Below are 17,319 nucleotides of genomic sequence, written 5' to 3' on the forward strand. Positions count from 1 at the left end.
ACACTGAATAATTGATCACAATATGACGTATTTGCATGGCGGCTGAGTTAATTACGAGCTTGCTCATAGCTCCCTGGGCACAGCATCAACACTGTTTTACCGCTGTAACTTGGCTGACCCCCTCAAGGCACATTTTGAGACCCCTGGGTCAGACGGCCTGTGCATATGAACACAATTTCAGAGCTGTATGAACAGAAGGACAATATGATGCATGCAGTGCTAATATGAAACTGGTTTACTGACAAAGAATGATCATGTGGTGAAAATGCTGGACCGGATGATTCAATTACAGTATGTGTTTGGGTTGTTTGTCACTCACAATATGTCAAAAGTAACCAAAACATATTTTTACTTGGTTATTTCAAGCACATTTTTCATCAAAACACAAAATCATGACAGAAATGCACACAAATTGGTACAAATAAACATATTATAAAATAGTTAAAATTAAGATTTTAACACGTTAGTCCTCCCATCCATTTTCTATGCAGCTTATCCTCACTATGGTAAAAAAAAACTGTAATATTCAATGTTGTTATTTGATGTGGTGTAATGTTTAAAGCAGATTGTATGACACGATAAAAATAATCGATGATAGAATACGACAATCAAAATAAATTTAAACTAGCGTGGGTCTATCAGATATATAGTCTGCCTCCCTGGCCGATTTTGTTACAATAAAAATAAAAAAAAGTTTGTCCACTCGTGGATTAGCTGCTTTGTGTTAGCTAAATTGGAAGTAAAGTAACATTTTGCCATGCCGTCAACCAGGAAGTCCCTGCCAAAATAAAACCGGAACTTGGGAAGTATTATTTAAAATACAATACTTTCATTTAATAGGAATGAAAACAATGATTATTAATAATTCTTGGGGTGTATAATTTCCAACACGTGATATATCTTATTTTATTTTGCCGTTACAAAAGTACAACAGTCGTTAAAGGCTTTTTCATTCGAGTTCCACAAGGAGGCGGCATTGTCTTACAAGTTTTGAACGTCCCGCCTTTCTTCACCATGCAAAAGTGCAGCCTTCTCCATGATAAGTCATAGCACATTGTAAAACAAAAGTAGACGTATCCAAATAGTTTAATTTAATTGCTAAATGTTGTGGACTTCACAGCAAACCGCTCAAAATGTCTTAAATCTTGATTCCTTCCCATGTCGTCTTCCAGGTCATACTAGGTGTTCAAAATAGCATCCAGGAACACAAATAATTGTTTTCTCAATACAATGAAAATTCCTGCTGTCAAAGGCTTCACTTCCTCTTGAGTCAGTCCTGTTGTGTTTGCTTTTTGTTCTTGTCTACAAACAGCAGCCTCAGCCACCTTGATGCCTGTATGAATTGTATTCTCGTCTTGGGAATGATGGCATCAAAGTTTGCTTATTGGTTTAGGAATGGCTGCGTGTCCCTCCTCCCCGTCGCCATTGTTGAGCAGTCGTCTGACTCTGTGTTTGCACAGCAACCATGACTATTGTGAGGAAGGATATTTAGTCTGATTGAGCCACTGTGGACATCCCCTCCCTATGACCTCAGATAGACTTCACAACATAAGAGATTGCAGACATCCTCATAGTTGACCTTTGTGGTGGAATGTAGGAGTGTCAAAAGATCATTTTTGACACCGTAAAAGGATTACACATAATACTTTTTTTTTTTTTTTACTTATTTTGACTAATATACAAACCTACTGTAATTTCTGCAAAAAGGTACATGGTCCGGTGTGAAAAAGTAATTGCCAATCCTCGTTGGTCAACGATATAGAAAGTAATTGAGATCTATCAGTCTAGAAAAAGTTAGAACGCCATTTTTTAAAGCTTTGGTGCTTCAGTGAACCCCAGTAAATCCCATTATCCACAAATGGCGGAAACACGGAATGGCGCTAACCTTCCAAGAACTGGCCAGCCAACCAAAATTGCCCAAGAGTGCAGCTATGACTTATCCAAGAGGTCACAAAAGACCCCACAATAATGTCCAAAGAACTGTAATAACAGCATTGTAAGCTAACTGAAATTAACTCAAAAGAAAAACACACAAAGACACAAAAGAAAAAAAAAACATGAAGGCATATTTCCCTTTTGTGTGCATTATTACACAAGAAAATAAATTAATATCAGCTAGCTTACAATGCTGTCATTGGGATAAAGAAATATGAACGCATATTTCTTTCCCTTTTGTGTGCATTATTGCACAAGAAAATTAGTTAATATCAGCTAGCTTACAATGCTGTCATTGAGATAAAGAAATATGAACGCATATTTCTTTCCCATTTGTGTGCATTATTACACGAGAAAATGAGTTAATTTCAGCTAGCTTACAATGCTGTCATTGGGATACATTTGTTTCGACTCTGAAGCTCTGTAAAACCTCGAACAACATTGCATTGTTTGATATACATACTGTGATCATGCATTAACAAATAGACTGATGATAACATGTAATAGTTGCAGTAATTGAAATATATCTTGCCATATTTTGATTATTTAAAACACGACCAAAACTTCTTTCCTTGTTTTTTTAAGAGGGATTCATAGTCAAAATACGTGTATCCCAATGACAGTATTGTAAGCTAGCTGAAATAAACACATTTTCATGTGTTATAATGCACAAAAAAGTTAAAGAAACATGTTCATGTTTCACATAAGGATTTTAAGTGATGGCCAAAATTCCCCAAAATGTGCAGTTCCCCTTTAACTGAGGCCTGCAGTTTTTTGGACGTTATTGTGGGTTTTTTTGTGACCTCAAGTTGGCTCGTACAAAAGAAATATGGTTGAATTTACACTTTATGTTTTAATCAAAACTCACTAGGGGTGTCCTTAAACAGGTTCTGTTTAGCTGGGCCAATAATCAACATCTCAGTTTTGTCAGGGTTTAAGAGTCACAAGTTACAGGACATTACTGTTTACCATCAATATCAATATCAAGTAGTATGTGTATCACTACTTTACATGTGCATAAAAAGACAAACACATCACAAAGTAGACGGCTGAAGGTTTAAAAACCATACAGTAGTAGCTTAGGGTCTCATCACACCCTCATTACTTCGATTATCTCACACACGATCAAAATAATAGGATTTTTGCCACAGAAGTTACATAGTACTCTGTGGTGTGCAGTGATGCGTGTGTGTGTGTGTGTGTAGGAACAAAGCTCCAGTGTTTTGTTTTTTTCGAGAAGGGTTCATTTATTGCCAATAAAAGGCCCACCAAAGTGTTTGTTTGTTTTGTTTACCACTTCAGCCCGTGCCTGTGTTTGGCTTATCTCTCACTCTCTTTAATCATTTCAGTCATGTCTGCAGGAAAAGTTGCCATTACACAGAATAGTGAAAGTACTGTACATTATGTTTGTTTTTTTTTTAAACAGAACTATAGAAGTATATCCATCATCACATTCATTAAACAGAACTATAGTGGTATATCAGTCATCGCAGCTTCCTGTAAATACCACAAACTAATTCCAGAAAGACACGATAGGTGAGTAATATACACTGACACACTTGGCGTGGTTTTGATAAACCTGTTCACGAGAAGCAGGAAAAAAAAGTAGCAGTGTCGCTTGTGTCACAGAGTGGAAATTTCCATTGCTTTAAATATGAAAATAAGATGCTTCATGTCAAAGACATATGATATGAATAAGGTAGGCGGGACTTCATCGTCATCGAGGCTCTGTGTGCATATTTAAATTTAATTAGAATATACTCGGTTGCATGGCGGTCGAGTGGTTAGCGTGCAGACCTCACAACTAGGTAACCTGAGTTCAATCCCACCCTCTGTGTGGAGTGTCTGGCTTCCTCCCACATTCCAAAAACATGCTAGGTTAATTAGGTATGAATGTGAGTGTGAATGGTTGTTTGTCTATATGTGCCCTGTGATTGGCCGGCGACCAGTCCAGGGTGTACCCTGCCTCTCTCTCTCTCTCTCTCTCTCTCTCGCCCAAAGACAGCTGGGATAGGCTCCAGCACCCCCGCAACCCTTGTGAGGAAAAGCAGTAGAAAATGAATGAATGAAATATACTAGATTGCACGGTGGTCCAGTGGTTAGCACGCAGACCTCACAGCTAGGAAACCTGAGTTCAATCCCACCCTCGACCATCTATGTGGATTGCCCGGCTTCCTCCCACATTCTAAAAACATGCTAGGTTAATTATGTATGAATGTGAGTGTGAATGGTTGTTTGTCTATATGTGCCCTGTGATTGGTTGGCGACTAGTCCAGGGCGTACCCCGCCTCTCTCTCTCTCTCGCCCAAAGACAGCTGGGATAGGCTCCAGCACCCCTGCGACCCTTGTGAGGAAAGCGGTAGAAAATGAATCAATGAATGAATGAAATATACTAGGTTGCACGGCGGTCCAGTGGTTAGCGCGCAGACCTCACAGCTAGGAAACCTGAGTTCAATCCCACCCTCGACCATCTCTGTGTGGAGTGTCCGGCTTCCTCCCACATTCCAAAAACATGCTAGGTTAATTATGTATGAATGTGAGTGTGAATGGTTGTTTGTCTATATGTGCCCTGTGATTGGCCGGCGACCAGCCAGTGTGTACCCCGCCTCTCGCCCAAAGACAGCTGGAATAAGCTCCAGATAAGCGGTAGAAAATGGATGGCTGGATGAAATATACTAACTGAAACAAATGTACCTTTAATATTGTAATTTACTATTCCATAACCAGTCTCTTTCCCTCTTTCTATTATGCATGGTTGCATTTGATCGTAGGTTACCTCAGGTGACGGGAGGCGGAGCAACGCTGCACTGTTAAGCCTCACACTGAAATTCCGTCAAAAAGATTTTGTCAAGTGCCTGGACGTGTGGAAAAATGTTGCTCTGAGGAATGACTTAATAATGTTAATTACTGTGTATCTATAGCTATATATATATTTGTGTTTATGGGGCGAGAAGGTTAGTTAGAGCATACTGTTCTGCTTGCACACCTTCACTCTATTTCCAGTCAGGGACAGTGTCAGAGTGGAGTGTGACGGGTTTATTGGTCTGGCATTCATCAGTGACTCTCAGAGAATGGCCAACACACACCAGGCACGTCCATCATTAACGCCATCAATACGTCAGGAGTTTTATATGAGTGATGAGCCGCTGCAAACGTCAGTTTGAAAACCATACAATAGTATAACTCACAGACTGAGAAATGAGCTAAATGAGCTCTATATGTTATTTAATTAATATAATACTATCGTAAATTAATAAAAGCTAAATAATTAATACCTTATATAGTGTTTGGTATTTTCTAACGGAAGGTTTGTCCAATTATGCATACACAAAACCTTGAAATGGGGATAAATGCACCACTCCTATGCTGAAAGTAATAAAATAATAATAAAAAGTAAATCAAAAAGTCCAACATGTTTCACATCTTAAAACATCACTGCCTCTGTTTCCCATTGGGAGGCTTCTCTGACCTTTACCCTTGTTATTACACTCGTAATTCAATTCCGCTGAGGGTTGGGGCTTAGTTTAAAGCTGACTCATCATTTGGAGCAACTAAACCAATCAATTTGAGCTTAAAACTGACAAAAGGCCACATTGACATTAAGCCATCGATATGAATATTCCATATTTAATGGATTTAATTGAATTTCTTATATGCTGTGCAGGAATAGTTATTTATTTGCCTGATCTGAACAAGATGTTTTCTATCATAATCTGACGTGATAATGACCCCCACCAGGAAATGCTTCCGGCTGTGATACAATCATCATAAGATTGGTCCTGTTTTCATGAGACGACAGAAGTCATGCTTCATGTTGCAGTGAGAGTCCTAATTGGACAACAGAGGGTTTAATGAGAGGACGGCTGGTTTGCATGTCCTCCTCCCTCAGCTTCAATTCCAACCTTACCTCACTTGGCTCGGCTCAAACGACCCAGCGACGCTCCAGTGAGCTTGGCCAAACAGTCTGGGAGCAACAAGCTAATGCCGTGTGACAGTCTGTTTTTTTCCAGAGGAAGAGCGGGACTGACATGTTTCCAAATGGATATAATGATGAGAGAAGAAGCGAGGTGGGGGTGGGATGATGTCTCTTTGTGATGGACAATGGGTGCAGGGTTTAACTCTCTCCTCACCCCCTTTCACTTGTTTGAATCTGGAAAATAAAACATAATATCACATTTCTGGCTACTTTTATACTAGGTCATATTACATTACAGCAATGGCAAATCTACTCTGCCAATGAGGAACCCGCGGTGGTTACAGGTGGCACACCTGTAAAAAAAACAATTCTGCAAAGCTTGCACCCCTACTACTGTGTTCCCGGTGCTATTATTTTTCAAATACACCAAACTTTGACCCTCATACTGCATGTCAGATTGAACATTCTGCAAAAACAGATCACATGACAAAATCACCAGCAAATTTGGTGCACACTTTTATTGCACGGTGATCTAGTGGTTAGTGTGCAGACCTGATAGCTAGGAGACCAGGGTTCAATTCCACCCTCGGCCATCTCTGTGTGGAATTTGCATGTTCTCATGCGTGGGTTTTCTCCGGGTACTCCGGTTTCCTCCCACATTCCAAAAACATGCTAGGTTAATTGCCGACTCCGAATTGTCCATAGGTATGAATGTGAGTGTGAATGGTTGTTTGTCTATATGTGCCCTGTGATTGGCTGGCCACCAGTCCAGGGTGTACACTGCCTCTTGTCCGAAGACAGCTGGGATAGGCTCCAGCACCCCCGCGACCCTTGTGAGGAAAAAGCGGTAGAAAATGAATGAATGACTGAATGGTTGAAAAACATGGCTGCCATCACCGTTTGACTGTCACATGTAAATATTGTTTTCTTTTCTGTGATTTTCCACATTTTGTTATTGTACCTTTTTTTTTTATAAATTACTACATATATTCGGGCTTGTGATTGGCCAACATATTCTTCTTTGGTTATGAATATGTTATGATGAATCCAGTTGCTTTGGCATACACATGTGATTTCATGGGAGTAAAGTAAAGTAAAGTAAAATGGCTGAATGGCTATAGAATCTTTGCTTCCAAGCTCTTGCCGCCAAACTGAAACATATGAAGCAATAACTTTGGCCAATGTACACTGTAACAATGGCGTCGGGGTCATGGGAAAGGCTAATGCTAACATTTACACTCATTTTTCAGTTCTTTCTAGCTGTTTCATGACTCAGGGATTTGACATTTTTAGTTCCGTACGTTTCCCCCCGAAAAGCATCTCTTAGTGTCGTAATGGGGGGAAAACTTTTCAGGGGCCCAAAGGTCCCACCGAGGCTGAGGCGATGGTGGGCCCTGCGATGAAAAGAACGGAGTGTGTCAGCGATTTAGCCAAGAGTTACAGCTACGTTTGGCGACTCGCCTGCTACCCGCTCAGCTGAGCGGAGTGACCGAGGCGCTCACAATGAATTGAGACCTTGTTGGTGCGTAGGCGGCTTTGAAAATTTGGATGGGGGCAAAATGGAGAGGGACAAGAAGAATGGGCATTAAGCGCCCTGTCGTGTGATTCTAACTGCTCCTGAACCATCCAGCTGGTTCTGGTTGGTTTTTGGTTTGCGCTCAAAAGCCAAAAGTTGGAAGACTTTCATGTCTTTTGTTTGCTGCTATGCTGGCAAACACCATAATGAGCGCTTAAGACCGTCAAAATATGGACAGTGAAGCGTTTAAGCAACAATACAGTGGTGTGAAAGTGTTTACCCGTCCTGATTTCATATTTTTTTGGCATGTTTGTCATACTTAAATGTTTCAGATCATCAAACAAAAGTAAATATTAATCGTGCATGAACTGTTTTTTAAGGTCATGCCACAGGATTCAGGTCAGGACTTTGACTAGTCCACTACAAAGTCTTTATTTTGTTTTTCTGGATCGTTGTCCTGTTGTAGAACCCAAGTTGGTTTCAGCTTGAGGTCACAAACAGATGGCCTGACATTCTCCTTCCGGATTTTTGATAGGTTCCATTTATCACAGCAAGATTTCCAGGTCCTGAAGCAGCAAAACAACCCCAGACCATCACACTGCCACCACCATATTTTACTTTAGGTATGCTCTGTTTCTGAAATGTACATTACTTTTACACAAGATGTAATGGGACACACACCGTTTCAAAAAGTTCAACTTTTGTCATATCAGACAACAGAATATTGAGATGAGTTTTAATGTTCTTTTTCTTCAACAGTGGTATTCGTCTTGGAACTCTGCCATGCAAGCCGTTTTTGCCCAGTGTCTTTCTTATGTGGAAAAAGAAGAATAAAAGTTTATTGTAATACCAACAATGTTGTGATTTTTTTTGTTTTTCTTTGTACAAAAAGACTGGGGCTGCACGGTATTCGAGTGGTTAGCACACAGACCTCACAACTAGGAGACCAGAGTTCAATTTCACCCTCAGCCATCTCTGTGTGGAGTTTCACCGAGGTTTTCTCTGGGTACTCCGGTTTCCTCCCACATTCCAAATACATGCTAGGTTAATTACCGACTCCAAATTGTCCATAGGTATGAATGTGAGTGTGAATGGTTGTTTGTCTATATGTGCTCTGTGATTGGCTGGCGACCAGTCCAGGGTGTACCCCGCCTCTCGACCTAAGACAGCTGGGATAGGCTCCAGCATGCCCACGACCCTTGTGAGGATAAGCGGTACTAAATGAATGAATGAATGAACAAAAAGACTGTGCAAGACGAAAAGTAAAGAACGGCAATGGTTATTTTTTTCCATCAAGGGTCGACACAGTGAGTTAATAACCTGATTTGGCTTTATTTTTACCCCAGATACCCTTCCTGACGCAACGCTCCTATTTATCCAGGCTTAGAGTTTGCACTGTAGCAATGGCTGCAGAATCATACCTGCGGCGTCTGTACAAAAGGCACGAGAAGGTAGTACCAGGACAGTTGGTAAAACATTGCAATCCAATAAGTTAAATATTGGTTTCTATGAGAAATAGTAGGGCAACGTAGCACTTCTATGTATTACATGTTGAGACAATAGAGGTGGATACGTCTTAAAAAGTCTATAGAAGAGTGGATTTCCCTTATTTCAGATCTTTTAATAAGAATATTTCCAACAGAAAAAGAAAAAAAGCTATAGTGTTGCAGTGTACAGTGATATGAGGTCAATACCCGAATGGCCTGATTGAGAAATGTGAGTAGCCTAGTTGGATTGCACGCAGCCGTGTAGATGTGGACTTTTAAAACACACACCATCTTTTGTTGGTTGTGCCATGCTTTATCTCGTCGTTTCACAAGCCGGGCTAGGAGTGCAAAAGAAGAAGAAGAATGGGCTTGAGAAACCGTCGGCGCAGCAGCTTGACGTGCCAGCTCTCTCTAAAAAAAAAAAAAAAAAGCTGGTTGAGACACTGCACCTCTCTGGTGGCTGTTGCCTTGGTGATAGTGAATCCCATCGCCCGAGTTTGCGTCACGTGAAACATGACGCAAATCTTGAACCTGCTTCATCTAGGACATAAAATATGGAGATTCTTAATTAGGTTTCATAGCCAAAAACTATAATTGTCACTAAAAGTGCATCCATGTGTAAATGAGGCTTCACACTTCCTGAACTACTTCCTGGTTCTGTCCAGTGAACGTCTGTGCCCTTGGGCGCTGTACAGAGATCATTTTGCAGAGAGAGTTATGCAAAAACTTCAAATATTTTTGACCACAAAACAGTCTTTGTGTTGGTGAAATAAGAGCTTTAGCAGAAGTAAACAAAACCTGAAACGCTGCCTACGTGTTCCCATGTGAAATAGTTAGCCCATGCTGCACTTTAGCAGACATACATAAATATTTACAAGTGATTGATTGAAGTATAGCCTCGGGTACAGCTAAATATAGATTTTTAAATCTATATTTAATGTATGTAAAAAATTAGCTTTAAATCAATATAGTTTTTTACTTGCAATCATTTGAACTGTTATGTTGGCCTGTGGAACTAAACAACAAATCATGAGGACACTGGTCAGACTATTTGTCCCACAGGAAGTAATGCACAGAGAAATAGTCTGTTCCAGGGTCAAACCGCAAAATCTGAGGTTAACCAATGTTAACACCTAAAAGCAATAAAACTGACCTGATTTTTAATGACAAAAGCCAACTGATTAAAGATGCTGTGAATGATATGTCATATTTTACAATGGTCATTAGGACTACGTTCACACTGCAGGTCAATTGTAAATTCTTTACTTAATTTTTTCATATGCGTATCCGATCTACTGCAGTCTGAACAGTCTAGTCACATATAAAGTATCTAACCCAGACGTCATCAAAAGTCGTGTTTTTCCATGTGAGACTTGGATAAAGGTACTCAACATAGGTAGGCAAAAAAGCCATTTTTCTCGCTCACTGAAATACGCAGAGAATACTTTTTTTGTTATTTACTGCCATTAATGTTGGCCACGTATCACTGCCTAACCAAAACCAAACATTTCAATACAAAAAAAATATGTTTTTGTCTATTTGTTCTATATCTTATTAAACAGGTAGGTTTTTATTTAAACCACATACAGAACTTTAAAAATAAAAAATCAGCTTTGGTAGTGTTTATTTGTCTCCTTGCTGATGTAAATATCCCCTTCCAGGCAGCTTATTTTCTTCTCCTGTCAATTTAAAGTTGTTAAGAGTGGCACTATTATCCTCCACAAAGAGAAAGAATGATTGATTGATCAAAGTCATAATCTGTTTTCCCGTAACGTAGTCTGCCCATGTTAATCCAATCCTTTTCTGTAGTGTTCTGGGTCATTTACATCCAATACAACAGTGTATACGCCTTTTAAAAAGCTGTTTCAACCATATTCGAGCAATAATTCTGATTTAACAACAAATTAATGCTATCATAATGGTAAGAGTGCTTTATGTGTACAATGAAACAGCTATATGTTCAACGCTCAGCTATTCTCATGATCAAGTTCTTCTGGAATTCCAACTCACTTATACAACGCATTCACAGCTAAACACCATGTAAACAAAAGGAAGGAATGACAGCTCTCCAACAAACCTGCCACCGAAAACAAAATAGACTGGTTAGCATTTTGTTGTAATTGTCACTCGAGTGAAGACACAACAAAACAAAAACAGCCCCGCTCACCTGCAACAGCTTTAAAGTGGCTGGGAAAGCCTTCTTGGAAGAGGACCACAATATAATAAGCAGCTGAAAGTGGATTCAGATTTGGGCAGCTTTAGAAGGTCACAACAGAGGTGCGATTGTGTGGTGAATGCGAGAAGAGGGGCAGAATTCCTTCAAGGAGGAGTTTCATTAATGGGGGAAAAATTCCCAGAACAGACCAAATTCACTGACTAAGCAAAAGTTAGGACAATACATAATACCAGCTTTAGAGAACATACATATACATATTAAGATTCACTGATGACGTTTGTATTTAAATAAACAAATAAACATGCACTAAGCAAACAACAACCTGCTCCCTGATAAAATACAACACTTCTTATCAACCAGAGAGCAGTAATACCACATTTACAACATCTGTATAAAGTGGACCTATTATGCTTTTCCACTTTTCTGACCTGTAAATGTAGTTAAAATGTTGTTTTCTCGTGTAAAACGATGCCAAAGTTTCAGATAATTAGGATTGCTCAATTGGAAGTGAGATGTGACAGACATTAGGGATGAATCTGAACACTTTTTTCAAACACAAGCTCTTTGTGACATCACAGGGTGCTGACATTGAGCACAAACTGTAACCCCTGCTAATGCTAAAGCTACTTACAATTGAGAGACATCTTGAAGTAACCCCTTTTCTTGAGAAACTCCGGACTGTTCAGTCTCTACATACGGATTGGATTCGGGATCCAACACATTGCTGTATGTTAAAAGGCGGCCATTTAAAAAAGATTAATCGCAACTCCTATAAATTTGGTAGCACAAACCGTAAGTCTTTCTCTGCACTGGCAGTGTGACCAATCACAGCAGAGTGGGCGTGCCTGACTGCAGGGCATGGGTGGAATACATAAAAACAGACCGTTTTTGCCTGTGAAATCCAAAGAAATACACCTGAATAGGTGCAGATTCTGGAAGCACTTTCTGTGCTGGTTATAAAGTCTGCTTCTTCAGATATGTTGCATTGTGTAAATATAATAAACATGTAATGTTCCACAAAGTCAGTTAAGTTACTATTTTGTTTTCCCCATTCGTCTTTATTGACACAAAAAAAAGTGTGTAATCATTATTAGCTGGGGAAAGATGTCCGAGGTCAGCAGGGGACATCTGTGACAAACCACCAACATTTACAGTATTGCCTCCCTTTATTACTATATCAGCTGACTGTGCTGTGCTCTCCCCGCAGCTCTACAGCTGTGACTATTTGACCCCAGCTGACTCACCCATCTCGGGTAACTAATCAGGTTTGACTGCTCAAATCGTGGCGATGTGACAAAGAACATGCACGAATTTGACCTGAAATCCCATACTGATATCTGACCTCCGATGGCCCAAAATGCATTCAATTTGGATCTCAAGCGCTATTTTAAGAAAAACTACATATTTAAATTTACATGACAACTTCACAGGTACCCTGCCTCTCGCCCGGAGACAGCTGGGATAGGCTCCAGCACCCACTGCGACCCTTGTGAGGATAAGCAGTAAAAAATGAATAATAATAATAATTGAAATAACTCCACAGTTTGGATTTTTGAAGGGTACCAATGATAGCACGGGGGTCATGAGGGTCACGGGGGTGCTGGAGCCTATCCCAGCGGTCTTCGGGCAAGAGGCAGGGTACACCCTGGACTGGTCGCCAGCCAATCACAGGGCATATATAGACAAACAACCATTCACACTCCATATTTAGATTAGCCAGATCAGATGGCATCAGACATTTGGTAAGGATGCCTCCCAGACACCTTGGACAGGTAGGAGGCTTCAGGGAAAACTCTGGACACATTGGACTATGAGACTATGGCCGGATGGCTGGACAACAACATCTTCACAAATCATCTTATCTGCTGGGATGTGGCACCCCGCTCTTCTTGAAGTTTGGCCCTCAGGTCATTGAGATTCTGGAGTAACAAGCCTCTCAACGGTGACTTAGCTGATCCCAAAGGGTTTCTATGGGATTCAGATCAGGATAAACTGCAGGTATCCCAGTCTCCAATAGCTGTCCCTTAATGATGCAGGTTCATGAATCGATGAAGGTTCATGCAGAGGCATAATGACGAAATTAAAGAGAACAGCACTGTGGTCGACTGGTCCCTTATGGTCAGGAACCCCTGCAGGTCATCTAGCACCCAGAATAGTCTGACATGACACTTGGGTTGAAGCCTCGCAATGGCTCTTTTCCATCTACAACTAGAAAACTTTCCTTTCAGTGTAAGTTTTATATGTTTTATGTCATGTAAGTTTTGTTGTTACCATTACAGTATTTATGTTTCATGTTGCCCTTAGCCTCCTCCACTCCCTTTCTCCATAAAACAAAGGGCTTAAGTGAAAGGCATAGTACAAAGTCCTTAAATGCAATTTAAATTCAGGCTCACTCAAGATAAAGCTCTGAAGATATGCACCACCATGTAGGTTTATCTGGTGACCAGCAGCAGATGTTGACGCTGAAATGGAAATTGGTGCATATATAGTCGAAGCTATCAGTGACTCCTGATGGGAAGGACAGCAATTAAGACAATCAGATGTCCCAATTTTAGATGTGCTGTAGCTCGGTTTTAGGTGGAGGAAGACTTTAGTATTAAAAGTAGGGTTTTACGCTACCGATTACGATACCGATAATCAATGACTGAGATCGGCAATGCTGGTCATATGGATTAAATTTTGATTTGTCAATTTATTTATGATCAATAGTATTATCCAGAGCCGCTGTTCAGACAATTCCAAGGGCCACTAGCAAATAGATAATTTTGGAAAAAAATGCCTTTATGTGTGAATCGATTTTTGTTTTTACTCTTTGACACAAATCTGAATTACAATTTCAATAATATATTTATGACTAGCAACATTTAAAGGGGACATCGAACATTAGCAACAAAGCATTTTCACTTTTGGAATTTGGTCATAAACCAACAGACAGTCCCCGGGGTACGTTTGTGATTCCTCCACTTAAAATTGATAATATCATTTAAAAAATGTTTTTCATTCACTTGTAGTGGAATTACTTCCTCTAGCAAAATGCATGAAAAGACTAAACAGACAGAGACAGGCAGTCAAAGGTGCCTCTAAGGTTTTAAAAAGAAAAAAAGCAGTCTAAATGATAATGGTCCTCTTTTGGCTGATTGCCATTGTCCCCGAGTACATTTCCTTGGATTTTCTATTTCCATGGTTTTCGTGACAAATTCCTCTGGCGAGGACCCGTTACCTTGTCCACTCCCATTGAGAGCGTGAACATCACTCAGTGTTTTAACAGCCACTGCTGGGTACGGCTTGGCGGGAGCTCCTGCCATTAGATCATTTACAGTCTCTTACATACTATAGTGTATATATACACTACACATCACATATAAATACAAATACAAGATAAAAATGTGATGTTATATTTACAGAATTTCACTCACATCTGCAGTCAATTTCACCTCCAAGTTAAATGGATTCATAATTAATTGTTAATTGTGTTGGTTAATGTGAGTGTATTCCATTGCCCAGAAGGTTGTTGCCTTTCTTTTTTATTTGCTCTTTTCCCTCCTTGTAAGCCTCTACGAGGATTTCTGCTTACGTCGAGGGACAGTACAGTACATTGGTGAATCGGTGATCGATAGTGGGTTCCATTTAAGGAGGCTGATCCGGGATTGGTTTCACTTGGCTTGATTAATCCGTGTCTACTCATCCTGTCCGACCAATTATGTCTGGACACTCTTGTGTTGGGTTGGTTGAGCTCAGCTCAGTCATTTATCACAGATCCTACTTTTGTGCAAGGGGCGCCTAGTCTCCGCCAAGCAAAGCGTCTTTGAGGGGGGCACAAACAATACTTAACGACAAATGTCCTATACGGTCTCCTTTTAACATTGTCGAGACAATCATATTTACTGATGATTGCGGTCCTGAATCGGTTTTGAAGAAATACTGATCAACATAAACCCCAGACAACACAGCGATGTACTGCAGTGACCTCCACGATGAAAGGAGACCTTTGATGCGTTTGTGTTTTGCCAGAACGCAACCCAAGCTGTGCAGAACAGGAAACAAATCTGTTTTTCTTGGCTCAACCCAATCCCGGAATCTTGGGAGTGTTCGTATTGCATACGCATGTTTGGTTTTACGGAAAAACTCCAGCAAAGCGGTGCCTTCAACAGGTGGATACCCTAGCATGCTTCCTGTTGTCGCATTTCCTCTCATACAACAAAATCGTTATCTTTCAGGATTAAAGATAGTGAAAATGAATAGTGTGAGTCAAATCAGGTCAGGTTTTAAACTACAGACCTAAATAGCGATATTAGGTAGCAACATAGGATGTGGTACTGGTCTACTATGTCTGTAGTTGGCTCCTTTGTGCTATGTTCAACTAAATCTTTGAGGGTTCATCAATAAATGGACTTATTCTTGTTAATTCTTTAATGGTTCCAATAATATTCAATGTTTTATAGTATAATATTTTTGAGGTCCTGTTGATTCTTTCTTAGGATTTATCTCACTGCTAGTGAAGAACTGCCATGTCAAATGCCATGTTTACCTTGGCTTTTGTTATTCGTTCGAAAATGTTGCGAAATGCGAACTGAAACGTACAAAAAAAACCCTACTTTTTTCCCCCCACACAGGAAGTAATGCAAATCCTATGAATCCATTCCTGACATTCAAAATACATAACCAAAAAATACACAGAGTATAATTTGAATTTTACACGCAGAAACCAAAGTTTGTATTTTTTGCAGCTATATTTTACTGAGCACCCAGGACAGACCTGAACCACTTCCATCACTACCTTATGGTATGTGGCATAAAGTCCATCAGGTTCTTCCTTGTTACCATCCACTCCATGGGTGGTCTGTGCATGGCAAACAGAACTGCACAAATAACAACAAAGCAAAACACATTTGTGGATTTAATCTTTTAGAATCTAGTTCTAGTCTTGCAAGATTTGCATGATGGTGGTTTTGTGTGAGAGCCCCTTTTTTACCCTCTGTGAACTCCCCCCAATACAAGGGAGGGTGAGCCCACTCTGAGCTCATGGTGCTTTGTGAAGTGGACTCTGGGAAGAATATTATCAACACAAAGGCTGGTGATGGACACTGACTCTCTAGAATCACATTGCGGGGGAGACTACGTGAAAGGGCGCACGGACTTTTCCTCTTAGCTCTTCTCACGAGTAAGAAGACTCTCTCGGCTGCCAGCTGAAAAGGGGCCCAATTTAGAGAGACTGCTGCTCAGTGTTATAACGTGTGTCTATTCCCCATACTGGAAAAGAAACAGGAATCCTTTGAGGAGCATCCTGAGTGTTTTGATTGAACTCGGGTCTTTGTTCCAGAAAATGTCTGTTATTGTTAGCATTTTAAAGCCAAATATAAACAAACCACTGTGTCCCATTGCTGCTGGACAAATGCAGGTGGCTCTTCCTCCTCCGTCATTATTGGGATTATTTTTCTTTCCATTTCAAGTATTTTTGTCTTGGAAATACACCCAATACTTGAATGACAACAATCAATGTTTATGCGCTCTGTTGAGCCTTACATGGTTATTTAGTCCATTCGTACAATTTCTATGCCACTTATCCTCATGAGGGTCATGGGGGTGTGCTAGAGCCTATTCCAGCCTGGTTGCCAGCCAATCACAGTGCACATATAGACAAACAACCATTCACACTCACATTCATATCTATGGACAATTTGGAGTCGCCAATGCATGTTTTTGGAATGTGGGAGAAAACCTGATCTCTTGACTGTGTAGCCAACATACTATCCACTTGTCCACCGTGTGGCAGCCCCACTTCTTGCAGTTCTAGCTCCCAGGTGTCTAAATACTTTTATATCCCCAAAGTCATTATTTTCACATCTTTTCAAAAGGCAGGAGATGACATGGGTAGGAAGCAGATTTTCACAGATTCACACCCAAAAACCCTCCCTCCGCCTCCACTGTGCAAACACGTCAATATTTCCCATTTGCTGCTCTAAATTATTTTCATAATTGTTTTTTTTTTTTTTGCATCCACCCCAGCCAGACCCTTCCCATCCGTCTACCCCAAACAAAAGGTAGTGCAAAGTTTTGAAATGAGAAATTTGTTTTTTCAAGCTTTAAAGCTAACAAACATCCCTAGATCACAGATGAGAGAATGAATGGAGGGCACCTCACCAACTTGGTGAAAGAAGAAAGTACTAGATCACACATGTGGACACCATCAATAAACCATTGTTAAAAGGCCATCACACAATCTCACACTATGGGTGGAAATCACAAATTGTACCCTTTGAAAAAAGGCTGGGAAAGTCTTTATTAAATA

The 17,319-nt window shown here is 40.3% G+C and overlaps 1 protein-coding gene across 2 annotated transcripts in view; it reads right to left on the reverse strand.

The window, feature by feature from the left end:
* Window positions 1-17,319, reverse strand: part of phc2b (polyhomeotic homolog 2b (Drosophila)) — a 41,751-nt gene that overhangs the window by 23,160 nt on the left and 1,272 nt on the right. The window contains exons 2-3 of one of the 2 annotated variants that reach the window (XM_058055806.1): window positions 9,143-9,265; window positions 5,843-6,085 (exon numbers count right to left, since the gene is read on the reverse strand). The gene's annotated coding sequence lies outside the window, so the exon portion shown is untranslated. The remainder of the gene's footprint in view (window positions 1-5,842; window positions 6,086-9,142; window positions 9,266-17,319) is intronic. The other variant, XM_058055805.1, reaches the window with a different exon arrangement.

Source organism: Doryrhamphus excisus, chromosome 18 (assembly GCF_030265055.1).
Source record: "Doryrhamphus excisus isolate RoL2022-K1 chromosome 18, RoL_Dexc_1.0, whole genome shotgun sequence".
NCBI lineage: Eukaryota > Metazoa > Chordata > Actinopteri > Syngnathiformes > Syngnathidae > Doryrhamphus > Doryrhamphus excisus.